The 25,101-nt window shown below is 44.7% G+C and overlaps 2 long non-coding RNA genes across 3 annotated transcripts in view; one reads left to right on the top strand and one right to left on the bottom strand.

Moving 5' to 3' along the window:
* Window positions 1-25,101, top strand: part of LOC119856198 — a 118,890-nt gene that overhangs the window by 33,210 nt on the left and 60,579 nt on the right. The gene's annotated exons all lie outside the window — the stretch shown is intronic.
* Window positions 1,584-25,101, bottom strand: part of LOC122456939 — a 35,943-nt gene continuing 12,425 nt past the window's right edge. For both annotated transcript variants that reach the window (XR_006276119.1, XR_006276121.1), the window contains 2 exons: window positions 19,562-19,633; window positions 1,584-1,675 (listed from right to left, as the gene is read on the bottom strand). This is a non-coding gene — a long non-coding RNA (uncharacterized LOC122456939). The remainder of the gene's footprint in view (window positions 1,676-19,561; window positions 19,634-25,101) is intronic.

Below are 25,101 nucleotides of genomic sequence, written 5' to 3'. Positions count from 1 at the left end.
GGTCCCTATGTATCCTATCCCTACCCTCCAGCATATCTACCTCTCCTCCCAGTTTAGTGTCATCTGCAAACTTGCTGAGGGTGCAATCCAAACCATCCTCCAGATCATTTATGAAGATATTGAAGGAAACCAGCCCCAGGACCAACCCTTGGGGCACTCCACTTGATACCGGCTGCCAACTAGACATGGAGCCATTGATGTCCCGTTGAGCACGATGATCTAGCCAACTTTCTATCCATCTTATAGTCCATTCATCCAGCCCATACTTCTTTAACTTGCTGGCAAGAATACTGTGGGAGACCGTGTCAAATGCTTTGCTAAAGTCAAGGAACAACATGTCCACTGCTTTCCCCTTATCCACAGAGTCAGTTATCTCTTCATAGAAGGCAATTAGATTAGTCAGGCATGACTTGCCCTTGGTGAATCCATGCTGACTGTTCCTGATCACTTTCCTCTCCTCTAAATGCTTCAGAATTGATTCCTTGAGGACCTGCTCCATGATTTTTCCAGGGACTGAGATGAGGCTGACTGGCCTGTACTTCCCAGGATCCTCCTTCTTCCCTTTTTTAAAGATGGGCACTATATTAGCCTTTTTCCAGTCATCCGGGACTTCCCCCGATCGCCATGAGTTTTCAAAGATAATGGCCAATGGCTCTGCAATCACATCCGCCAACTCCTTTAGCACTCTTGAATGCAGTGCATCCGGCCCCATGGACTTGTACTCGTCCAGCTTTTCTAAATAGTCCCCAACCACTTCTTTCTCCACAGAGGGCTGGTCACCACCTCCCCATGCTGTGCTGCCCAGTGCAGTAGTCTGGGAGCTGACCTTGTTCGTGAAGACAGAGGCAAAAAAAGCATTGATTACATTAGCTTTTTCCACATCCTCTGTCACTAGGTTGCCTCCCTCATTCAGTAAGTGGCCCACACTTTCCTTGACTTTCTTCTTGTTGCTAACAACCTGGAGAAACCCTTCTTGTTACTCTTAACATCTCTTGCTAGCTGCAACTCCAGGTGTGATTTGGCCTTCCTGATTTCACTCCTGCATACCCGAGCAATATTTTTATACTCTTCCCTGGTCATTTGTCCAATCTTCCACTTCTTGTAAGCTGCTTTTTTGTGTTCAAGATCACCAAGGATTTCACTGTTAAGGCAAGCTGGTGGCCTGCCATATTTACTATTCTTTCTACACATTGGGATGGTTTGTCCCTGTAACCTCAATAAGGATTCTTTAAAATACAGCCAGCTCTCCTGGACTTCTTTCCCCCTCCTGTTATTCTCCCAGGGGATCCTGCCAATCAGTTACCTGAGGGAGTCAAAGTCTGCTTTTCTGAAGTCCAGGGTCCGTATTCTGCTGCTCTCCTTTCTTCCCTATGTCAGGATCCTGAACTCGACCATCTCATGATCACTGCCTCCCAGGTTCCCATCTAGTTTTGCTTCCCCTACTAATTCTTCCCGGTTTGTGAGCAGCAGATCAAGAAGAGCTCTGCCCCTAGTTGATTCCTCCAGCACTTTGCACCAGGAAATTGTCCCCTACACTTTCCAAAAACTTCCTGGATTGTCTGTGCACCGCTGTATTGCTCTCCCAGGAGATATCAGGATGATTGAAGTCTCCCATGAGAACCGGGGCCTGCGATCTAGTAACTTCCGTGAGTTGCCGGAAGAAAGCCTCGTCCACCTCATCCCCCTGGTGCGGTGGTCTATATCAGTCTATCCCACGACATCACCCTTGTTGCTCACACTTCTAAACTTAATCCAGAGACTTTCAGGTTTTTCTGCAGTTTCATACTTGAGCTCTGAGCAGTCATACGGCTCCCTTACATACAATGCAACTCCCCCACCTTTTCTGCCCTGCCTATCCTTCCTGAACAGTTTATATCCACCCATAACAGTATTCCAGTCATGTGTTATCCCACCAAGTCTCTGTTATTAATCACATCATAATTCCTTGACTGTACCAGGACTTCCAGTTCTCCCTGCTTGTTTCCCAGGCTTCTTGCATTTGTGTATAGGCACTTGAGATAAGTTGCTGATTGTCCCTCTTTCTCAGTATGAGGCAGGAGCCCTCCCCTCTCGCGTGCTCCTCCTCGTGTTTCCTCCCGGTATCCCACGTCCCCCTTACCTCAGGGCTTTGGTCTCCTTCTCCCAGTGAACCTAATTTAAACCCTCCTCACTAGGTTAGCCAGTCTGTTTGCGAAGACGCTCTTCCCTCTCTTGGTTAGGTGGAGCCCGTCTCTGCCTAGTACTCCTCCTTCTTGGAACACCATCCCATGGTCAAAGAATCCAAAGCCTTCTCTCAGACACCACCTGTGTAGCCATTCGTTGACTTTCACGATTCGACAGTCTCTACCCAGGCCTTTTCCTTCCACAGGGAGGATGGACGAGAAGACCACTTGCACCTCAAACTCCTTTATCCTTCTTCCCAGAGCCATGTAGTCTGCAGTGATCCGCTCAAGGTCATTCTTGGCAGTATCATTGGTGCCCACGTGGAGAAGCAGGAAGGGGTAGCGATCCGAGGGCTTGATGAGTCTCTGCAGTCTCTCCATCACATCATGAATCCTAGCTCCTGGCAAGCAGCAGACTTCTCGGTTTTCCCGGTTGGGGCGGCAGATAGATGATTCAGTCCCCCTGAGGAGAGAGTCCCCGACCACCACCACCCGCCTCCTTCTCTTGGGAGTGGTAGTCATGGAACCCCCAACCCTAGGACAGTGCATCTCATGCCTTCCAATCGGCGGAGTCTCCTTCTGTTCCCTTCCCTCAGATGTATCATCTAGTCCACTCTCCGCATTAGTACCCATGGAGAGAACATGAAAACGGTTACTTACCTGTATCTGTGTTGCTGGTACATGGACACTCCCCTTTCTTCTTCTGGAGGTCACATCCTGCCAAATTTCTTCACCATCCTCCTGTCCCCGCAGTGCAGCCTGCTCTGAATCTTCAGAACGTTGTGTCCGTAGAAACATATCCTGACTTCTGTCCAGGAAATCTTCAGTTTCTCTTATGCAACGCAGGGTCGATACCTGTTGCTCCAGACCTTGAACCTTCTCTTCCAATATGGAGACCAGCTTGCACTTTGTACAGACAAAGTCGCTTTTGCCCTGTGGAAGAAAGACAAACATGGCACATCCAGTGCAGGTCACACAACAGCTGAACACTCCCCATCCATATTACCTTCATTCTACGAGCTTCCTCAGGAGTTGTAGTAACTACTCAGAGAAGCCGGCAAGATGTAAGTGGGCTCTCTCCAGGCAGATCCCAGGCAAACTCCCTCTGTTAGCCTCTCTGCTGTTCGCTGCTCAGTTGGTTCGCAGCTGACTGGCTTTTTATAACAGTCAGGCCCACTCAAGGCTTCCCTGGATCAAAGCACTCCCAATTCACACTTTTCAAACAATCAATCAGGAGATCATGTATCTGCTCCCCGTCCTGCCCCATGCTGAGGCAGGGTTAAGTATACCTAGGCCATTCTTGATGGATGTTTATTTAACCCATTCTTTGAAGCCAAATCCACAAATGATGGGGACTAGGTAACCTGTTCCAGTGCTTACGTATCCTTCTAGTCAGATTTTCCTAACATTGAACCTAAATCTCCCTTACTGCAAATTAAGCCCATTACTTCTTGTCCTACATTCAGTGGACACGGAGAACAATTTATCACCGAGAACAATTTATCACCATCGTCTTTATAACAACCTTTAACATATTTGAAAATTATGTCTCCTTCAGTCTTCTTTTCTTTAAACTAAACGTGTCCAATTTTTTAAACTTTTCCTCACAGGTCATCTTTCTAAATTTCTCATCACTTTTGTTGCTGTCCTCCAGACTCTCTACAGTTTGTCCACATTTTTATTAAAGTGTGGTGCCCAAAAATGGACGCAGTGTGCCAGGTGACGCCTTACCAGTGACAAGTAGAGTGGGGCAATTACCTCCAATGTCTTACATACAACATTCCTGTTAATACATCACATCAGTATGCTGATGACACTTAACTATATATCTCACTAATAATTGATTTAACCACCACCACTACTAAAATGTCAGAATGCCTACAGGAAATTTGCTTTTGGATGAATAGCAGCTGGCACTAGCTGAACCTAGGCAAGCTTAAAGTGCACTTTGAAGGCCGATATATTGTCTCTACCTTCCTGTGAAGGCATACAATCCCCATTGGTCAAAGTGATAGGAAGCTCAGGGTCCTGTTTGACTCCTTGCGAAGCTTTGATGACCAGGTAGCATCCGTTTCCAAAAATGCCACCTTTCACTTCCAGCTTGTCCCTTTCTCCCATGATTTGTCCCCTCCAGGTTGGATTACTGTAACTCAGTGTATCTGAAGCTGAATGTGAAGATGGCGCACAACCTCCAGTTGGTCTAGAATATGGCTGCCCACCTTCTCCATGGCTCAGGTCTCCGAGAACACACTGGACTTGTTCTTAAATCCCTCCACCGGTTCTCAGTCATGTTCCAATGGCAGTTTAATGCTTTGATCCTGATTTTCAAAGCACTTAATGGATTATGTCTCAGTTACATCAAAGACTGAAGTTTGATCTATGAACACCCATGACAGCTGCACTCTTCTGGGATAATGCAGATCAAAGAGACCAGGATGAACCACATGAGAGCTGGGGTCAAAGCCTGTCAAGGGGATCCAGCTAGGAAACAATCTTGGCGAGATCAGGCAAATCCAGAGTCTGACCATCTTTAAGAAATGTTGCAAAGCCTTCCTCTTTGAGAAAGCCTTTTGTACCATAAGGCACACAACTTAAACACCTTTTTTATCCCCAAACCTCTCCCTACTCCGCAAAAAACCCTACCCCAAGCAGAGTTATTAATAATTATTTGTATTATCATAAACTGACCCCCTAACGTGAGAAGTAACAAAGATCCATGACGTTCACTATTGACTTTGCTACTACTATTGGTTTTATATGGAAGACACTCAGATACAATGATGATGGGCAATATAAAAATCTAAGATAGATATAAAATGTCTGTAGACACAGATATTTTAGCTAATCTGTCATTAATCTCCAGAGGTTCACAAACCAACTCTTTCTCCACCAGATTCAGACACTAATTATTTTTAATTTTTGACCTTCTCTTTTACCTTTTATGTAAAGAGATGTGGAGGAGAATTATAGGATAATCCCAAACCCCTTCATAGCTAGAAATGCTTTGGTCAAGGCTTCCACGTATCTGCTACAGAAACTGAATATCTTGCAGATCAATGTGTGGTCCAACCATACCTGTGGAGTCTCCCAAATTGTCCAGGAGATTCATGGATTTTATCATTCTTTTCCAGGCTCTCCAAAATATTATAAAACTATAGTTGATTTTGAACGCAACCACCTAACAGTTTCCATTGTATTTTCAATGTGAACTCTATAATATAAAACCCCATTTGTAATGAAGTGGAATGAAAGCCTCTACTTGTTTCAGTGAAAGTCAATTTGCAATTCCAATCATGCAAATCACAATTCCAATTAGAGAGAACCTCTACTTGGAGTGAAATTGTTTTATGAAAAGCTGACTTCACTATAAGCAGGTTTCATGGTGTGCAATTTAGTTAAATTTCACTTAGCAGTGTGACGGGCCTCATGAATGAATTGTAAACTATTTTCTGACAGATGACTGACAGTACAACAGGATCGCTACATTTGTCACATGACCGGGATGCTTTCTAATAACCATGGAATTATTATGAAGCTTTTGGAAGGTTCTGTTCACAGTGTAGGCTTCAATTTTCTGAACATAAATAAGGCTGGGGAAATACGTTTTTAAAATGTTTGGTCAGGAGACGTTAAAGGAGGAAGGAACTTGTGCACTGTAGTGTCAAGTCCGAGGGGAAGCTACACTTTACAGCAATCAGAATTAGGTTATTTGAAGATGAAAGATAGACTAGAAATTAGCAGATTAATTTAGAATATATGCAAAGTCACCTAGCAAGTCAGACAAAGCTGAGGAAAGATCTCAGGACTTCTGAGATTTTGTCCCCTGTTGTTAAAAATGTCAATGATTAAAATTGAAATTTTTAACATCTAATTTTACTTTTCACCATATTATTTACTTCCATTCTCCTGAGACACCTGGGACTAGTCAGTTTCATTGTTGTCTAATTATGTTCAATCTGGTCCTCGCACAACAACAGAAGGCTGGTGTATCTGAGTTCCAAGTTTAAATACAAGCAAAAACCTGTTTTAATTGGAATAATGTTTTTAAAACCCCATGACGATATTTCTGTTTTTAATATTAAATCCAGCAAAACTTTCTTTTTCCAAATCATAAATTTGGGCCTAACTTACCTGTTTAACTCTCAGTTCCCTGGTGGATGTGTGGTGGGAACTGGCTAATAATTCTTTTTTTTTTTGGGCTGGGGGGCACTTTGGCAGGATGGAGGCACAGGTCCTTTGGCTACTGGGAGGAGGTGGTGGGTTTGGACTCATGCCAGCAATGAGCCTCAATTGGCACCTCATCCCCATTGCAGAAACCCCTCCTCTTCCCTAGCCAACCCGCCAGATGTGAGACACTTCCCTCTATTTGCCTTGTCCTCCTATCTCCCTCAGCCCTGGGAGCAGCAGAAGTCATGTGGCTCATTTCAGAGGCTGAGGATGGAGAGAAGCTGGCTATTAAGGGGCAGCTGATGGGTGAATGGATTCACCATCCACCTAGGGTGAAATCATGGAGGGGGGAAAGTGGGAAGAGGCTGGAGAGATGAGGAACGGCTTGTTCTTAGAGTGGCTCTGTGTTGTCCCACTGATGGATACTGCGCTGCCTGGTTGCACTTTGTGGTAGAAGCATCCCCAAGCAGTGCCTGCTGGAGCGCTGGCACGTGATGGCATATATCACACTGGTAGATGTGCATGTGAATGAGCCTCTGATAGTGTGGCTGATGTGCTTAGACCCTATGATGGTGTCTCCTGAATAGATATGTGGATACAGTTGGCCATGGGCTTTGTTGCAAGGATAGGTTCCTGGGTTAGTGGTTCTGTTGTGTGGTGTGTGGTTGCTGATTAGTATTTGCTTCAGGTTGAGGGGCTGTCTGTAAGCAAGGACTGGCCTGTCTCCCAAGATCTGTGAGAGTGATGGATCGTCCTTCAGTATAGGTTGTAGATCCTTGATGATGCCTTGGAGAGGTTTTAGTTGGGGCTGAAGGTGATGGCTAGTGGCGTTCTGTTATTTTCTTTGTTGGGTCCGTTCTGTAGTAGGTACCTTCTGGGTACTCTTCTGGCTCTGTCAATCTGTTTCTTCACTTTAGCAGGTGGGTATTGTAGTTGTAAGAATGCTTGATAGAGATCTTGTAGGTGTTTGACTCTGTCTGAGGGGTTGGAGCAAATGTGGTTGTATCGTAGAGCTTGGCTGTAGACAATGGATCATGTGGTGTGGTCTGGATGAAAGCTGGAGGCATGTATGTAGGCATAGGGGTCAGTAGGTTTCCGGTATAGAGTGGTGTTATGTGACCATCGCTTATTAGCACCGTGGTGTCCAGGAAGTGGATCTCTTGTGTGGACTGGTCCAGGCTGAGGTTGATGGTGGGATGGAAATTGTTGAAATCATGGTGGAATTCCTCAAGGGCTTCTTTTCCATGGGTCCAGATGATGAATATGTCATTAATGTAGCGCAAGTAGAGTAGGGGCATTAGGGGACGAGAGCTGAGGAAGCGTTGTTCTAAGTTAGCCATAAAAATGTTGGCAAACTGTGGGGCCATGCCGGTACCCATAGCAGTGCCACTGATTTGAAGGTATACGTTGTCCCCAAATGTGAAATAGTTATATCTTTGTGTGAAATGTTGGCGTGGAGGACTTCTACATCCATAGTGGCTAGGATGGTGTTTTCAGAAGATCACCAATGGATTGTAGTTTCCTCAGGAAGTCAGTGGTGTGTCAAAGATAGCTGGGAGTGCTGATAGCATAGGGCCTGAGGAGGGAGTCTACATAGCCAGACAATCCTGCTGTCAGGGTGCCAATGCCCGAGATGATGGGGCATCCAGGATTTGCAGGTTCATGGATCTTGGGTAACAGATAGAATACCCTTGCTCGGGGCTCCAGGGGTGTGTCTGTGCGGATTTGTTCTTGTGCTTTTTCAGGGAGTTTCTTGAGCAAATGGTGTAGTTTCTTTTGGTAGCCCTCAGTGAGATCAGAGGGTAATGGCTTGTAGAAAGTTGCTGCCTAGCAGCCTCTTGTTCGTATTCTGACCTATTCAGTCTCTACATAAAGGAATAAATGGACACAAATCAGATGTCAAGATTTAAAACATTCAAAAAACAGTCGGAGAACGCTTCAATCTCTTTGGTCTCTCGATTACAGACCTAAAAGTGGCAATTCTTCAACAAAAAAAACTTCAAAAACAGACTCCAACGAGAGACTGCTGAATTGGAATTAATTTGCAAACTGGACACCATTACATTAGGCTTGAATAAAGACTGGGAGTGGATGGGTCATTACACAAAGTAAAACTATTTCCCCATGTTTATCCCCTCCCCCCCGCTGTTCCTCAGATGTTCTTGTCAACTGCTGGAAATGGCCCACCTTGATTATCACTACAAAAGTCCCCCTCCCCCCGCTCTCCTGCTGGTAATAGCTCACCTTACCTGATCACTCTCGTTACAGTGTGTATGGTAACACTCATTGTTTCATGTTCTGTATATATAAATCTCCCCACCTTATTTTCCACTGAATGCATCCGATGAAGTGAGCTGTAGCTAACAAAGGCTTATGCTCAAATAAATTTGTTAATCTCTAAGGTGTCACAAGTCCTCCTTTTCATGGATACAGACTAACATGGCTGCTACTCTGAAACCTTTACAGGGATAGTAACTTGTTCATAGCTCATTCAGTGCTCTCTGACCAGCAAGTGAGATGGAATCGACGTTACTGATGTTGTTTCCCTTTTTAGAAACCACCCTGCACCCTGGTTTATTCATATGTAAATAATCATTTGGGTACATCTGATTCCATCAGTCCCTAATCCCAACTCTATCTGCTGATACATTAACAGCAACAGCCCACAGTGAATTTCCGGTTTGTCTGTAATTGTTTCAGAGGGGACACAGCTTGCATCTTCAAATCCCCACTATCACCTTTTTAGTTTCCTCTCGGACTATAATGTTCATTGTTGCCATAAGACTGATGAGATCTGCCGAGTATTGCAATGAAAAATATGACAATAAAGCTATTACTCAGGTGAAACTACCTCAAAAAATGGTATCACTCCATAGTCACCCTGTAAACAATGCTGTAAAAGGACCATAAGAGAAATACAGTATGGAACTTATTAGAGGCCAGTTTATTTAGCTGCTGATCGTTCAATCTCCCCTTTGCTCCAGCATCCATCCATACAATGTAAATTTTTTTAAAAAATATAATTTGCTCACAATATGCAGGGCAAAGAATGCTCTCTATCCAGCCACACTAATAGTTCTGCAATGGTCCATCACTTAACAAACGCTTGGCCAAAAAGATGACTCTTCTCTGAAGGTCACTAAAATGGGCAAATCAGTAGAGAAAGCAAGTTCCACAGATGAGGAACTTCTGAAATCTTCTCTTTGCCTCTGATCCTTAAGTGACTCATCAGCCAGAAAGTGTCAGCAAAGAATCTTGGCTGATCTCAAGGTGTATAGCAGAAGAGACTATCCCCAAAGTATGCAGGTCCTAAACCATGTAGGGCTTTTACTGATTAGAATCTACACCTTGAAACAAACCCCAGGAGCAAACAGAAAGCCCGGATGGGATTTTTCAAGCCTACCCACACCAGTGGCACAGTTGGGATGCCATATTCCCAACTAGCTGAAGATCCTGAGTAGAATTCAAGAGCAGACACAAGTAGGCTGCAGTCTGGAGGGGCAAAGGTCTGGATGGCTGTGATGAGAACTGTATCAGTAAGGAAAGGCTACAATCTCCTAGCTATGGATAGAAGGAAGAGAAAATAAGTCACCAATGCAAGATAATGAACAAAAAAAATGGGCAGAATAATGGAACAGCTGAGACAGAATTTGATTAATAAGAATTAAAGCAAGGGTAATATCATTAATGTCCAGCGCTGGGGGATTTGATACCAAATAAATTGACATCACATTCTTCAAATTCTTATTCAGTACCAAGAACTTCCTTTACAACCCATGAGGAGTTCACGGTTACACTGGAGCCAGAATCTCCTATATCATAGAGATCTCCTGTTTCAGTTTCTTCAAGATCACCAGTGCAACTGCTATGATACCAATTATGAAAATTCCATTGTGGTCTGCTGCTTCTGTGGCTGGAGAGCTTCAAAATCCTAAACAGATGGTTCCAACTTCTGGAGCAGATCCTCCAATAGAAAAATTTTCTTCATCTTCATCAGCTGAGTCAAGCAAAGCACCTTCTCCAATTCCTGATAAGAGCTCCAAATATCATTTTAAAATGTCTTTGCAAATACACTAGTAAGGAATCCACCACATGGGTGTCTACCTTGGAATAGTGTGCCTTACCCATATGGATATCATTCCTGGCCCTACTGCCTCCTTGGCACAATGCAATTCAACAATTTCCTCCTCTTTCCACTTCAGGAAAGAGATCTCCTTTGAGGGATTTTCCTCTACCTGCACATTGTTCCCCAAAGAACATGGTACTAGAAACACAGCAACCCCTTTCTGAAGAAAAAGGAGAGGAGACTTGTGCTGAATCTTCTCCAGCAAGAGAGTTTTCATCTTCTTCTCCTGACGAAGCTATGTTCCTATGATGGTAGATGACTTAAAAACCTTTCAAGAACTTTTAAAAGAAGGGCAGACATTAGAAATTTCTCTGGTACTAGTGCAGGAAAATACCTATTTGGATATCCTGCAGCCTTTTACTCAAAATAGGGTAGCCCTGCTCATTATCAAGGGTATTCTTGAAGTACCTAAGGAATTGTGGACCACACCAACTTCCATAGCAGCAACTTTTAATAGGCCAATCAAAAATATCAAGTCCCTCCTATGGGATTTGAATATTTTTATACTTACCCAGCTCCTTTGTCACTTGTAGTCACTGCTGTCAATGAAAAATCCAAGCAGACTTTGAGCTTTACCCAGAGAAAGACAGAGCTCAAAAAAGCTGGAGTTTTTGGGGAGAAAAGTTTATTCCTCTGCTTCCCTTCAGGTCAGAATCTCAAATTATCATGCAATGCTGGCTAAGTATAACTACATACAGCCGGACAGAGTGGAAGACTTTCAAGATAAGCCCCCTACAAAATTTAAAGAAAAATTTATTTCCAGCTTCTCTAAAGAATTGTTGATTGTGAAACATCTCTGCAGGCAGCTCCGGACTCAGCAGATGCAGGTGCATGATCAGTGGCACCTAGAATTGTCATAAGAAGTAATTCTTGGCTATCTGCATTGGGTACTGCCTAGAAAGGTCCAGACTACAGTACTATACCTCCTTTTTGATAGTCAGGATCTTTTTAGCACTAAGATGGATGACACATTGCATTCTTTAAAGGATTCAAGAGCCACATTAAGATTGTTGGGCCTCCATACTCCGTCATTCATCAGAAAGCAGTATAGACCTCAAGTTTCTACCAAACAAAGGACTCCAAGGTCAAAATTCCAAAAAAGGAAATTTTTGACTTCATCTGATATCTTGGTTCCACTTTGAGCAGAGGATTGGACTAGATGATCTCCTGAGGTCTCTTCCCACCCTGATATTCTATGATTCTATGATCTTGACACAACCTGGTCATGCTCAAAAAAAATAATTTTCATGCCATGGTTGAGGATATGGATCCAGTCTACATGGACCTGTGCTTTTCCTCTCCCTGCACCCTTTTGGTTCTCACTTTTCTTTTTTGAAGGAAGCCTGGGCTGGAGTAACTATGTATCGATGGGTTCTTCAGGTCATGCAGAATGGTTATGCCATATAATTCCAGACCATTCCTCACCACTCCCTCCATCCCCATCCCTTTTCAGGGATTAATCTTGTGTGACAAGACTCTGTGATACAATGGTATGAGGTAGAGTTAGTTCCTCACAAATTAGTAGGAAGAAGGATGTTACTCTCCATACTTCCTAATTTGAAAAAAGAAAGGGGGCCAGAGACCAATTCTGGATCTCAGATTATTCAATGCTTATATTTGTTGCATAAAATTTTGCATGATATCTCTCGCTTCCATTATACACTCCCTGGATCACATGGACTGGTTCAGTACCCACAACATACAAGATACTTACTTTCATGTACCGATTCATCCAGCACACAGAAAGTTTTTAAATTTTGTGGCAGTAGGCAAACTTTACTATTTCAGAGTTTTCCTGTTTGGCCTATCAACAGTGCCTCAAATCTTCACAAACTGTCTATGGGTCATTGTGCTTCATCTTCATTGTCAGGGCATACATGTGTACCTGTATCTGGATGATTGGTTAGTTTAGGGAACTTTGGCTAACAGAGTGATAGGATCACTTTGGTTAGTCGCGCATTTCTTTCTGGAGTTGGAAGTAATTGTCAGCTCAAATAAATGAGCTCCCCCAGTTCCATCCCAGTCAATTGAATTCATCTGAGCTTTTCTCTCTCAATAGACATTTCTAACATCTGCCAGTTAATTTCTGATCCGGGCATTCAATCACAGAATCCTATAAGTGTCTACCTAAAACTGTGAGGCACATGTCCTCTTGTACTTATGTGGCCCCCATGTGCCAGACTCAGAATGACATCTCTTCAGTCTTGGATCAAGTCAGAGTTTCAGCTGAGCATTTACTCTATGTAAAAAATAAAAATTCCACTGCAAGTTCTAAATCTCATTTCAGTGGTGGCGGAATCCTAATGTGAGCCACGGGATCCTGTTTCAAAATCCACATCCCACCAAGACTCTGATTACCAACACAACCTGAAAGGGATGCAATGCTTATCTAGTTCAATTTCAAACACACAGTATGTGCTTAATAAAGGGTTCCTTGAATCACATAAATGCCTTGGAGCTAAACATGCAGGTCTTTTATCCATCTACGAAGGAGACTATCAGAACAAGTGCTGATAGACAATTCCACAGCTAAGTATTATATAATAGAGAAGAGGGCCAGGATCAGATCCTCTTTGTCAAGAAGCCATAAGGTTGTGGGATTGGTGCATTTTTAATCATGTCAACATCATAGCACTTTGTGCCAGAACAGCTCAATATTTTAGCAGATCACTTAAGCAGAAAAAACTTGTCATTCTGTGAGCAGTCACTGAAGAATTCAGTTCTTCATCAAGTTTTCCAAGAGTAAAAAGAAAAGGAGTACTTGTGGCACCTTAGAGACTAACAAATTTATTAGAGCATAAGCTTTCGTGAGCTACAGCTCACTTCATCGGATGCATTTGGTGGAAAAAACAGAGGAGAGATTTATATACACACATAGAACATGAAACAATGGGTTTATCATACACACTGTAAGGAGAGTGATCACTTAAGATAAGCCATCACCAGCAGCAGGGGGGGGGAAAGGAGGAAAACCTTTCATGGTGACAAGCAAGGTAGGCTAATTCCAGCAGTTAACGAGAATATCAGAGGAACAGTGGGGGGTGGGGTGGGAGGGAGAAATACCATGGGGAAATAGTTTTACTTTGTGTAATGACTCATCCATTCCCAGTCTCTATTCAAGCCTAAGTTAATTGTATCCAGTTTGCAAATTAATTCCAATTCAGCAGTCTCTCGTTGGAGTCTGTTTTTGAAGCTTTTTTGTTGAAGTATAGCCACTCTTAGGTCTGTGATCGAGTGACCAGAGAGATTGAAGTGTTCTCCAACTGGTTTTTGAATGTTATAATTCTTGACGTCTGATTTGTGTCCATTCATTCTTTTACGTAGAGACTGTCCAGTTTGGCCAATGTACATGGCAGAGGGGCATTGCTGGCACATGATGGCATATATCACATTGGTAGATGCGCAGGTGAACGAGCCTCTGATAGTGTGGCTGATGTGATTAGGCCCTATGATGGTATCCCCTGAATAGATATGTGGACAGAGTTGGCAACGGGCTTTGTTGCAAGGATAGGTTCCTGGGTTAGTGGTTCTGTTGTGTGGTGTGTGGTTGCTGGTGAGTATTTGCTTCAGATTGGGGGGCTGTCTGTAAGCAAGGACTGGTCTGTCTCCCAAGATCTGTGAGAGTGATGGGTCGTCCTTCAGGATAGGTTGTAGATCCTTGATGATGCGTTGGAGAGGTTTTAGTTGGGGGCTGAAGGTGATGGCTAGTGGCGTTCTGTTGTTTTCTTTCTTGGGCCTGTCCTGTAGTAGGTGACTTCTGGGTACTCTTCTGGCTCTGTCAATCTGTTTCTTCACTTCAGCAGGTGAGTATTGTAGTTGTAGGAATGCATGATAGAGATCTTGTAGGTGTTTGTCTCTGTCTGAGGGGTTGGAGCAAATGCGGTTATATCGTAGCGCTTGGCTGTAGACAATGGATCGAGTGGTATGATCTGGATGAAAGCTAGAGGCATGTAGATAGGAATAGCGGTCAGTAGGTTTCCGATATAGGGTGGTGTTTATGTGACCATCGCGTATGAGCACCGTAGTGTCCAGGAAGTGGATCTCTTGTGTGGACTGGTCCAGGCTGAGGTTGATGGTGGGATGGAAATTGTTGAAATCATGGTGGAATTCCTCAAGAGCTTCTTTTCCATGGGTCCAGATGATGAAGATGTCATCAATGTAGCGCAAGTAGAGTAGGGGCATTAGGGGACGAGAGTGAGGAAGCGTTGTTCTAAGTCAGCCATAAAAATGTTGGCATACTGTGGGGCCATGCGGGTACCCATCGCAGTGCCGCTGATTTGAAGGTATACATTGTCACGAAATGTGAAATAGTTATGGGTCTGGACTTTTCTGCAAATAGACCTCATTGCGACTGGGGCAAGCAGAAAACATTCCCTTTTCTGTTCTCTGGAAGGGATGAATTGAAGATCTCTGGGGATGCCCTTATGATTCCATGGACAACGCATTTGTTGTATGCCTTTCCCCTATTCCTAACGATCCCAAGAGTGTTAAGAAAAGTAAAACAAGACTAAGCTGAAGTCATCTGTCATAGTTCCAGCATGGCCTCGCCAATTCTGGTTTGGGGATTGTAACGGGGTGGCACCTACCTCTCATGAGCACCCCCTTCTGATCGGGTGTGTCTGCAGTCTTTCATTTCTGGTGACCCCTACTGGTGGTTTCTCAGGGAGTTTTTCAGTGACTCAGCCCTCTGGCCAAGTCTCACACAGTGTCTGAATGTGAACCAGAACAGACCTCTTCCGGGGTACACAGACCGCCAGGGGCATATCTCAGTACCCCTCAGTTGGTATCTCTCTAGCCCTCCCAGGGCTCAGTCTTTAAGTAGTCCTGGCCCTGGTATGGGGCCTTACTCCCAGGGCTTCCTCCTTGGAGACATTACCTTTCTCCAGCCTTCCCCTTACTTCCCTCAGTACTTACTCTATCTCAGCAGCCAGCCAGGAGCATCTTCATTGCTCCCCCAGTTCCTACCAGCAGACTGTCTAAGGCTCAGTCACAGCAGCTAGCCAGGAGCTCCTTCTTAGCTCCCCCAGTCCCTGCCCATACTGAACTGTCTGTGGTCCTGCTGCTCTTTCAGCCAGCCAGTAACCCAGTCCTCTCCCTTCCAGCTTCTTCTTTTATGTGGCCCTGCTGGGCTCTGATTGGCTGCTTCCTGCAGCCTCACTCATTGGTTGCTTCCCTGCAACCACTCTAGGCTGCTTGGAGGTCTTCTCTTTTGCTCCTTTCTGGAATGGGGTGTAGCAGGACCCAAGGCCTCCAGTGGAAGGTCTCTGGGCCTAGTCCACCGCATCACACACCTCCCCTTCAGACAGGATCGGGGCAGTTGTTTTTCCATCCTCTTTTGCCCTGCTTTGGCAGGGTCTTCTCCCTACCAGACCTCTGAGCCCAGTCCCCCTCATCACAGGGATCTACTGAATTTTTTAAGGTACAAATTAATAAATCTTCCTCTTCATATCCCCAAACTGTAGACCAGTGTTTCATCCAGACCCAGCATCTCTCTGTTTGACAACACAGAAGATTTTTGGTTAATGTCAATGAACAAGGAATGTTCATCGGAAGTGCAAAAGTATTGTTATAGAGTAGGAAGCCTTCTACTAAAAAAAATGACAAAATCAAAGAGATTTTCAACTTGGGTGAAGACAAGAAGATGTGTTTCTACTTGCTCTTCTATTCCACTCATTCTGGATTATCTTATATATTTAAAACAGTCAAGTTTATCTTTAAATTTAATTAAAGTACATCTAGCTGCAATTTCAACTTGTCACTTGCTGATTGCAGGTTATTTAGTTTTTTCCCATCAAACAGCTATGAGATTCCTAAAAGATTTAAACCTCATGTTTCCCCCAATCAGAAAAATAGCTCCTTCGTGAATGTAGTGCTTTCAGCTCTAATGGTACCTCCCTTTGAACCATTATCATCTTATTCTATTCATCATTTATCAATGAAGACTGCATTTCTAGTAGCTATTACTTCTGCCGACAGTCAGTGAAATCCAAGGTCTCCTGTCTAACCTTCCATACGCTGTTTTTGATAGCAATAGAGTCACATTACCATTTCATCCTAAATTCGTACTGAAGCTGGTGTCAGACTTCCATATTAACTATTATATCCACTTACCAGTTTTCTTTCCTCGGCCCTTTACTTCTCCTGTGGAATCAAAATTTCATATTTTGGATTTCAGAAGACCTTCTTATGCTACTTAAATAGAATGAGACCATTCAGGAAGATCTTTAAATTATCTGTAGCATATGGTGACAGAGCTCAGGACAGACCTCCTTCGACTCAGACTATCTAAATAGACTGTGAGCTGCGTTAGAATGGCTTATTTCAGAGTAGCAGCCGTGTTAGTCTGTATTCGCAAAAAGAAAAGGAGTACTTGCGGCACCTTAGAGACTAACAAATTTATTTGAGCATAAGCTTTCGTGAGCTACAGCTCACTTCATCGGATGCATCCGATGAAGTGAACTGTAGCTCACGAAAGCTTATGCTCAAATAAATTTGTTAGAATGGCTTATGAAGTCAATAAATTGGACCCAGCCTCAAACATTTCATCTTATTCTACCTGAGCTCTTGTCACTTCAACAGCAGGCTTCTGCAGAATTTCATTGATAGAGATATGTAGGGCAGCTATTTGGTCATCAATTCATATGTCTACTGAGCATTGCTAATTGGAGGCTTTATCAAGGGTGGACGCGCAGATTGGAAGATCTTTGTTCAGACAAACTCCTAATCCCCATTTCCAAAGAATCAAACTGCTTGTATTTCATTGCCATGAATGGGATCCACGTGCACAGGAGCTCGAAGAAGAAAAAACGGTTATTTTCCTTTAGTGACAGTTGTGCTGCAAGAAGTCCTGTGCACATGGATCCTTTGACCCACCCTCCGTTCCTGCAGTTGGGGTTTTATCATTGAGGCTCTGGTTGGGGAAGTAACTGGCTGGCAGTTAGGATTGTCCCACCCTCTGTGCTCTCAGGAGGGGGAGTTCAAGAGCATGCAGGGTGCATGAGAAGCCCCTGGTGGACACTGGTAGAGAAAAGCTTTCCAAACTCCTGGGTGCAGGGCATAAGTGTGCTATCAGTGGAATCTACATGAACAAATTATTTAAAAGAATCCTAGTTACAGTAAGGTAAATAACCATTCTTTTTTATCATTGATCAGGAAGAAAATGTAATCATTACTGATAAAGTTTGCAAATGACACAAAGTTTGGGGGAGTGCACAATAAGGAAGAGGACAGGTCACTATCACCGCTCTGATACAGAACAATCTGGGTCAGCTGGTAAACTGAGTGCAATCAAACGATATGTGTTTCTATATGGCCAAATATGTAAGGTAGGAACAAAGAATGTAGGGCATTCTTACAGGATAGGAACTTTATCTGGGAAGCAGTGACTTTAAAAAAGACTTGGGAGTGATGTACACACACATCTTGCTTGCATGATCTGTGGTCAGATAACTGATGATAGCTCATAAATAAGTTGATACCCAGAGATCATAGAATCATAGAATATCAGGGTTGGAAGGGACTTCAGGAGGTCATCTAGTCCAACTCCCTGCTCAAAGCAGGACCAATCCCCAGCTAAATCATCCCAGCCAGGGCTTTGTCAAGCCTGACCTTAAAAACCTCAAAGGAAGGAGATTCACTACCTGTTGAGATTCACTACCTGATGATCTAGCCAGCTTTCTATCCACCTTACAGTCCATTCATCCAGCCCATACTTCTTAACTTGCTGGCAAGAATACTGTGGGAGACCGCATCAAAAGCTTTGCTAAAGTCAAGAAATAGCACATCCAGGGCTTTCCCCACATCCACTGAACCAGTCATAGAAGGCAATTAGATTAGTCAGGCATGACTTGTCCTTGGTGAATCCATGCTGACTGTTCCTGATCACTTTCCTCTCCTCTAAGTGCTTCAGAATTGATTCCTTGAGGACCTGCTCCATGATTTTTCCAGGGACTGAGGTGAGGCTGACTGGCCTGTAGTTCCCTGGATCCTCCTTCCCTTTTTTTAAAGATGGGCACTACATTAGCCTTTTTCCAGTCATCCGGGACCTCCCCCGATCACCCTGAGTTTTCAAAGATAATGGCCAATGGCTCTGCAATCACATCTGCCAACTCCTTTAGCACTCTCAGATGCAGCACATCTGGCCCCATGGACTTGTGCTCATCCAGCTTTCCTAAATAGTCCCCAACCACTTCTTTCTCCATGGAGCGCTGGTCACCTCCTCCCCATGCTGTGCTGTCTAATGCAGTAGTTTGGGAGCAGACCTTATTCCTGAAGATGGAGGCAAAAAAAGCATTGAGTACATTAGCTTTTTCCACATCCTCTGTCACTAGGTTGCCTCCCTCATTCAGTAAGGGGCCCACACTTCCCTTGACTTTCTTCTTGTTGCTAACATACCTGAAGAAACCCTTCTTGTTACTCTTAACATCGCTTGCTAGCTGCAAATCCAAGTGTGATTTGGCCTTCCTGATTTCACTCCTGCACGCCTGAGCAATATTTTTATACTCCTCCCTGGTCATTTGTTCAATCTTCCACTTGTAAGCTTCTTTTTTGTGTTTAAGATCAGGAAGGATTTCACTGTTAAACCAAGCTGGTGGCCTGCCATATTTACTATTCTTTCTACACATCGGGATGGTTTGTTCCTGTAACCTCAATAAGGATTCTTTAAAATACAGCCCGCTCTCCTGGACTCCTTTCCCCCTCCTGTTATTCTCCCAGGGGATCCTGCCCATCAGTACTCTGAGGGAGTCAGTCTGCTTTTCTGAAGACCAGGGTCCGTATTCTGCTGCTCTCCTTTCTTCCTTGTGTCAGGATCCTGAACTCAACCATCTCATGATCACTGCCTCCCAGGTTCCCATCTACTTTTGCTTCCCCTACTAATTCTTCCCGGTTTGTGAGCAGCAGATCGAGAAGAGCTCTGCCCCTAGTTGGTTCCTCCAGCACTTTGCACCAGGAAATTGTCCTCTACGCTTTCCAAAAACTTCTTGGATTTTCTGTGCACTGCTGTATTGCTCTCCAAGCAGATATCAGGGTGATTGCAGGCCCTGGTTCTCATGGGAGACTTCAATCTAGTAACCTCCATTATTTGCCGGAAGAAAGCCACATTCACCTCATCCCCCTGGTCGGGTGGTCTATAGCAGACTCCCACCATGACATCATCCATGTTGTTCACACTTCTAAACTCAGGTTTTTCTGCAGTTTCATACCTGAGCTTTTCATATCATAACTTCCTTGTTTGCATAAGCATATGACAGAACTTTTTGCAGAGTATTCATGACCTGCACAACTTTCCAGTCTGTTGTATAAAATCCATGGAGAGTGGCTGATCTCATGGACATGGGGTTTAGCCTCAGCACAAAAGGAATAGCTGATTAAAAATCCTCAGTGCTGCAAGGAAAACTTCCTAACAGGGAGATCTATTAGACTGAAATAGACTCTCAAGGGAAGTGGTGGAAGATCCAGTCCTACGGGTCATGTAAAACTAGACTGCTGTGTCGGCAGAAACAACAGCATTTAAGAAACTAGCTGTAATGATCTGCAACTGCCCCCACCACTGACCTGAGAACTGCCAGAGCTAGAGCTGCTTTATAATAAATCCAAAGTGACTGCAATGCTGCGATAGCCAGGAGAGCCATTTCCCACAGTGACTCCTTACCTATACAGAGAATACAACTGTGGTAATTTTCCGTTGCAAATCCCCATGGATGTTTCAATACTTCAGGAATACAGGGCATTTCAGGAAGGCTCTGAAACCTCAACATGGACACCCTGAATATCAAGGGAAAAATAAACTGATGCCAAAACACTAGGGCATAGTCTGAAGAAAAAAAATCCAACTGAAATCATATTGCCCGAAGTGCCAGGCAAACCCTAAGGTGCAGATGCTCAGCTGTGTAAATCAGCAACCCCCCACTGGAGTCAATGGAATTCTGCTGATTCCCACCTGCTGGCCCCAATAGTTTATGGCCAGAGAAGGCCTGTGAGGGAGGCTCTTGGAATCAGAGGGCAGTTTGCAGCAGTTGTCTCTGTCCAGCCTTCCAGTGTTTTTGGGTAGAGTCTTCAGAGCCGGTTCCCACCTGCACTGCTTACTGACAACAGAGTCACTCACAGTATCTTTGTGGCCCCCTACAGAATCACCATGACAATTATACGATGTGCATCCTTCCCAGCCTCCCCACCACCAGGCATTGCACAGATGTGTTTCTTCCCATGGGGACTGGGATATTTCATTTAGATTTCCTATGTGTGATATGACACAAGTTAAATATGGTGAGATATTCAAAAACACCTCAGGGAGTTAAGCACCCAACTCCATTGATTTTGGAAACTCCCCTTGGAGAGGCTGTGCATTATGTCAACACGCTATAATAGTTTTATTTGAGAGTGGGTGAGGAGTCCGTGAGGCAACGAAACAAAAAAGGCAGTTGTTACATGCTTTATACTGCAGCAGAAGCGTTCCATGACTGGGCACTGCCCAGCAATGGTATAGGGACACATACAATGATAGAAACCCTGTATGAGTCACATGCTTAGCAGAAATAGAACATGATTGGTCATCTAACATCTTGTCTCTTCAGTAATCACCTCACAGGACTGAAGGTTGGCTCAGCTTCCGGAATACAATCACTCCTTGAAGTTTTCTGGCAGGCCCAGTCCAGTGACATAATGGATTTGCATCAGTAGGTAAAGAACAGCTGGGGAAAGATCAGCTGCATTGCCTTTCTGCTCTCATTCAGACATGCCAAACCTGTGGAAAAAAATGCAGAAATTGGGCTTGTTTTTGGCTTAGTTGGCCTGTGAGTTGCTTGTTGGCTAATTTTTGGCTTGTAGCTTGTTGCTTCTTTTTTTTTTATCAGCTCCTGGCAAGCAGGGACAAGGGGGAGGGGAGCAAACGGGCAAGGTGGGGGAGAGAGTCGGGGTGCACACTGGGCCCACCACAGTCCCAGACTGCATTGCAGGGGGATCTAGTCACGTACAGTGTTGGGGTGAAAGTCGGGGTGTTTATTTACCACGTGAAAGTTGGCAACTGTGCCTCACTGCCAGAAAGCAGCATGCCTGAAGGAGGGAGAAAAAGACCCCAGTGTAAGTGTAAAGCCCTCTAGCTCCCCCAAAATATGCACAGAGCACCACTCCTCTGGAGAGGTCCCAAACTCCTTTACAAGCTATGTACATGAAGTACCTCTGAAATGGAACCACCTCTGAGCTGCAAGGTTGGAACTGGGCAGAGAGCACAGTGGGAGGAAAGCGGGATTGGCCCAGGCTATAGGTGCAAATGGTTACTCTTACAAAAAGTGCCGTAAGTTCATTTCATTTCCACCACAGCCCCGGAAGGAAAGAGAACTTGGTGCTGCCTTGATGTAAGGCACAATAAGGGTGCTGCGCTTTATACCTGAGTGGCCTCGACAGGAACAGGATTAATCAGTTTGGGTTTGCTAGGAGGCCTGGACCTACTTTTTATTGTGTACAGCACCTAGTACAATGGGCACCAATCCCTCGCTGGAGCCTCTTGACCTCTGGCACAGGGAGTGAGTCCCATCTATTCCCATTTCTCTTCCATCTGGGGAAGGGCTGGCGACCAGCCATGAAGAGGTGGAGCCTGGGTGGGAAGGGACTGAGACGGGGCCCCTCTTGGGGCTTTCCCAGGGAGCTTTAAATGGGGCTGATCCCCAGAGCCCTGAGCAGAATGAGGATTACAACACCTGGGGTCTGGTGTAAGGCCTAAGGCCCCAGTGAAGTTTTCACTAGTGAAGGTGTTCTGATGTAAAGTGAGGCCCTGCTGATATAAAGCAAAGTTAGCAAGAGTCAAGCTATAAGCAAAAGTCAGGCCCTGTTTCAAAGCAGGTGCCTGTTTGTAGGTTCACTATCTGATACAGGAACTTGGCAAGAATAGGGCTGGCACTGCAAAAACACAAACACTCCTAAGCACTAAGTATTCACGTAAGCACGTTCCAGAAGGGTAGTACTAGAAGACCCCAATACGAAGTTATGGTGTAAACACTCTCGCCGAAGATGATACAAGGACACACTGAGCTCTCTTAAAGATAAGGTCAGGATGACAGTGTGATGGATAGAGATGTTTTGAATGAATCACCAGTACAAGGTAAAGGGTGGTAACTAATCAGATCAGAGGGGCAATATGTAACTTGTTTGTATCAGTGTATAAAAGAGGGGTCACAGAGGGGGTGTCTTTGTCTGTCCAAGGAGGGAACAGAAAGTACCGCTGTTCACTGACCTGGTCCACTGTAATGAGCATACATGTTAGTGTACCAGTAACCATTGAGCTGCGGCACTAGGACCATGCTTCATTGACGATAAACGTGTCCGAGCACCTTCGCTACTGAACTGAGTCTGTGGTCTTCTTGGGCAGTTCAAGCAGAATCTGCTGTACTGGATACCTGGCCAGAGATGGTGCAGCACATCAAGAGAATACGCACACAGCCAACACCTGACAACACAGGGCATGAGGGCATTCGGTGCAAGTGCAGCCCCTGCCAACACTGCTGGACAAAAGATTCCAATCTCAAGTGCATGCTCCAAGCATGGAATAAATATGGACAACACATCTCAGAGAACCAAGGTTGTTGTAAAATAAGCACCCATTTCTTCTGCAAACACAGATTTCTGTAGGTTGAACCAAAAGCTATTCCCCTTCGTTGTAAAAATGCTTAGGGATGATATAGAGTAGAGCTGCCACTAGAGGGTGGCATAGTCACACATACTTGAGCTGGTCTCTTGTTAACTACTGCATGAGCCCAAATCTGCATTCAGCAGCGTCACTGCTTAGAGCAAAGAGCAGTTCCTGCAAGTCCTCCATCAATAAATGGAAACGCCCAGGCTTAGGTAACAGCAAAAACCTCATCACACGGGGCTATCCTGGAGCCAGCGTGGGCCTTTGAATACTCCGGATTTATGGGCCTCTGGCTGGCATGTGTCCATTTCATCACAAGCTGCTATTGGTTTGAGTGTCATTTCTGTAAGCTCCAACATAGGCCTCTTTCTTCAGATGGGGAACAGAAGCCAGTTCTTGAGGCTTAGTTAGACAGGAGCCTGCTGAATATTACCATCTGTAAATGGACCCCTGCCTGGCATTCAAGTGTGAGAGGGCAGTCCAGGGCTGCAGCCTATTGCTCAACTTTATGGCCAAGAGACTCGGGTTGGATATGTAACCTGTGACCCAGTCAGACAAACTGATTACAGAAGAGACAAATGACAGACATTTTCATTTGGGTCAATGGCATCCATCAGCATAAAATAAATGGCTCCACCATGCCTCCCTCTCAATGTAAAACTGTTCTGAACAAGCTGCCTGTAGGGAGAACCCCAATCCTAGTGCATGCTGGCACTCACAGAAACTGAGCCTCCATCCCAGCACCCACCAAGACTCCTGTAGCCATCTATTGGCACTCTGGCCTGTGTAACAACTTGAACCAGCCCTCCTGCCACCATATGAACAGGGGAATGTATAGAAATAAAGGACTAGAAATCTGTGGGATGGATCCCCAGGATTCTGTGGCCAGAGGTAGCACTGAAAGTTCCCTCCTTGGGAAGCGGATCCTCCCAAAGCCACAGTCTTCCCTTTCTCTTAAGTCAGTACCCTGCACCAGTGAATTCTCGCTCCCCCAGTTGACACTGGAATCAGGGCTCAAGCTGAAGGGAACTAAGCCTGTTGTACTGTTTTCAGTGAACACCGCCACATTGAGGCGTCTCACTCCCAACTCACAGGCAGTCTGAGAAAGGGCCAGAAGGGGAGCTTTCGCCTTCAAAAGGGAGGAGAACCCCCGTGAGAAAGAGTGACCGCAATAGGAAGGATGGTGCAAGATGCAGTAAAGAAAAATCACCCTGGAAAAAGGGTGAGTGTTTTGTTGCCTGGGTGGAAGTATGAGAAGTGCAGCAATGGAAACCACACGACAGATGCAGTCTGTGCAGCTGGGGAAAGTATATACAGCAAATGTAAGAAAAAAGGCCTTGGGGGAAGGTTGGTCACAGTAAGGGATCGGAGGGATTGTGCAAGTAAGGGCGTGTGATGCCTATTCCCTGAGGCCTGTATACCAAGACAGGATTCAGGAACAGGCTTTAACTACTGTGTTTGCAATTCTATTGTTACACTTAAAATGGATCCAAGGGCAGAGATGACTGTGATTTGTAAAGACGCTCTTAAGGAACTAACAAATTTATTGGAGCATAAGCTTTCGTGAGGAATGCATCCGATGAAGTGAGCTGTAGCTCACGAAAGCTTATGCTCCAATAAATTTGTTAGTCTCTAAGGTGCCACAAGTACTCCTTTTCTTTTTGCAAATACAGACTAACAAGGCTACTACTCTGAAACCTCTTAAGGAACTGAGCTCTTGTTCCAAATTGGGGGCAAGGGTAGTGCTTAATAGCCCAGGGTGAGGTAAGTAGCAAGGGGCAATTCAAAGCCCATACTAGCTACAAAGGCAAGTAATGTGCATTTGATACTGGTTTTGATTAATGAGGCCACTGTCACTAGCCAACTCACCTGCACTACAGATACTGAAGTGGGCCTCATAAAATGCACAGAGGCTGTTGGAATGATTCTTAGCAAAAATGGACTGCTTAAAAGAGAACCAATGTGACTCCCATTGTAAAACAGACATACCCTGTGTGCTTAAAGGGTGCTGATCCTAGTGC

The sequence above is a fragment of the Dermochelys coriacea genome, chromosome 1 (assembly GCF_009764565.3).
Source record: "Dermochelys coriacea isolate rDerCor1 chromosome 1, rDerCor1.pri.v4, whole genome shotgun sequence".
Lineage (NCBI taxonomy): Eukaryota > Metazoa > Chordata > Testudines > Dermochelyidae > Dermochelys > Dermochelys coriacea.
The sequence above is the reverse complement of the archived record's forward strand: the minus strand, read 5'-3'. Positions and strand labels throughout refer to the sequence as shown.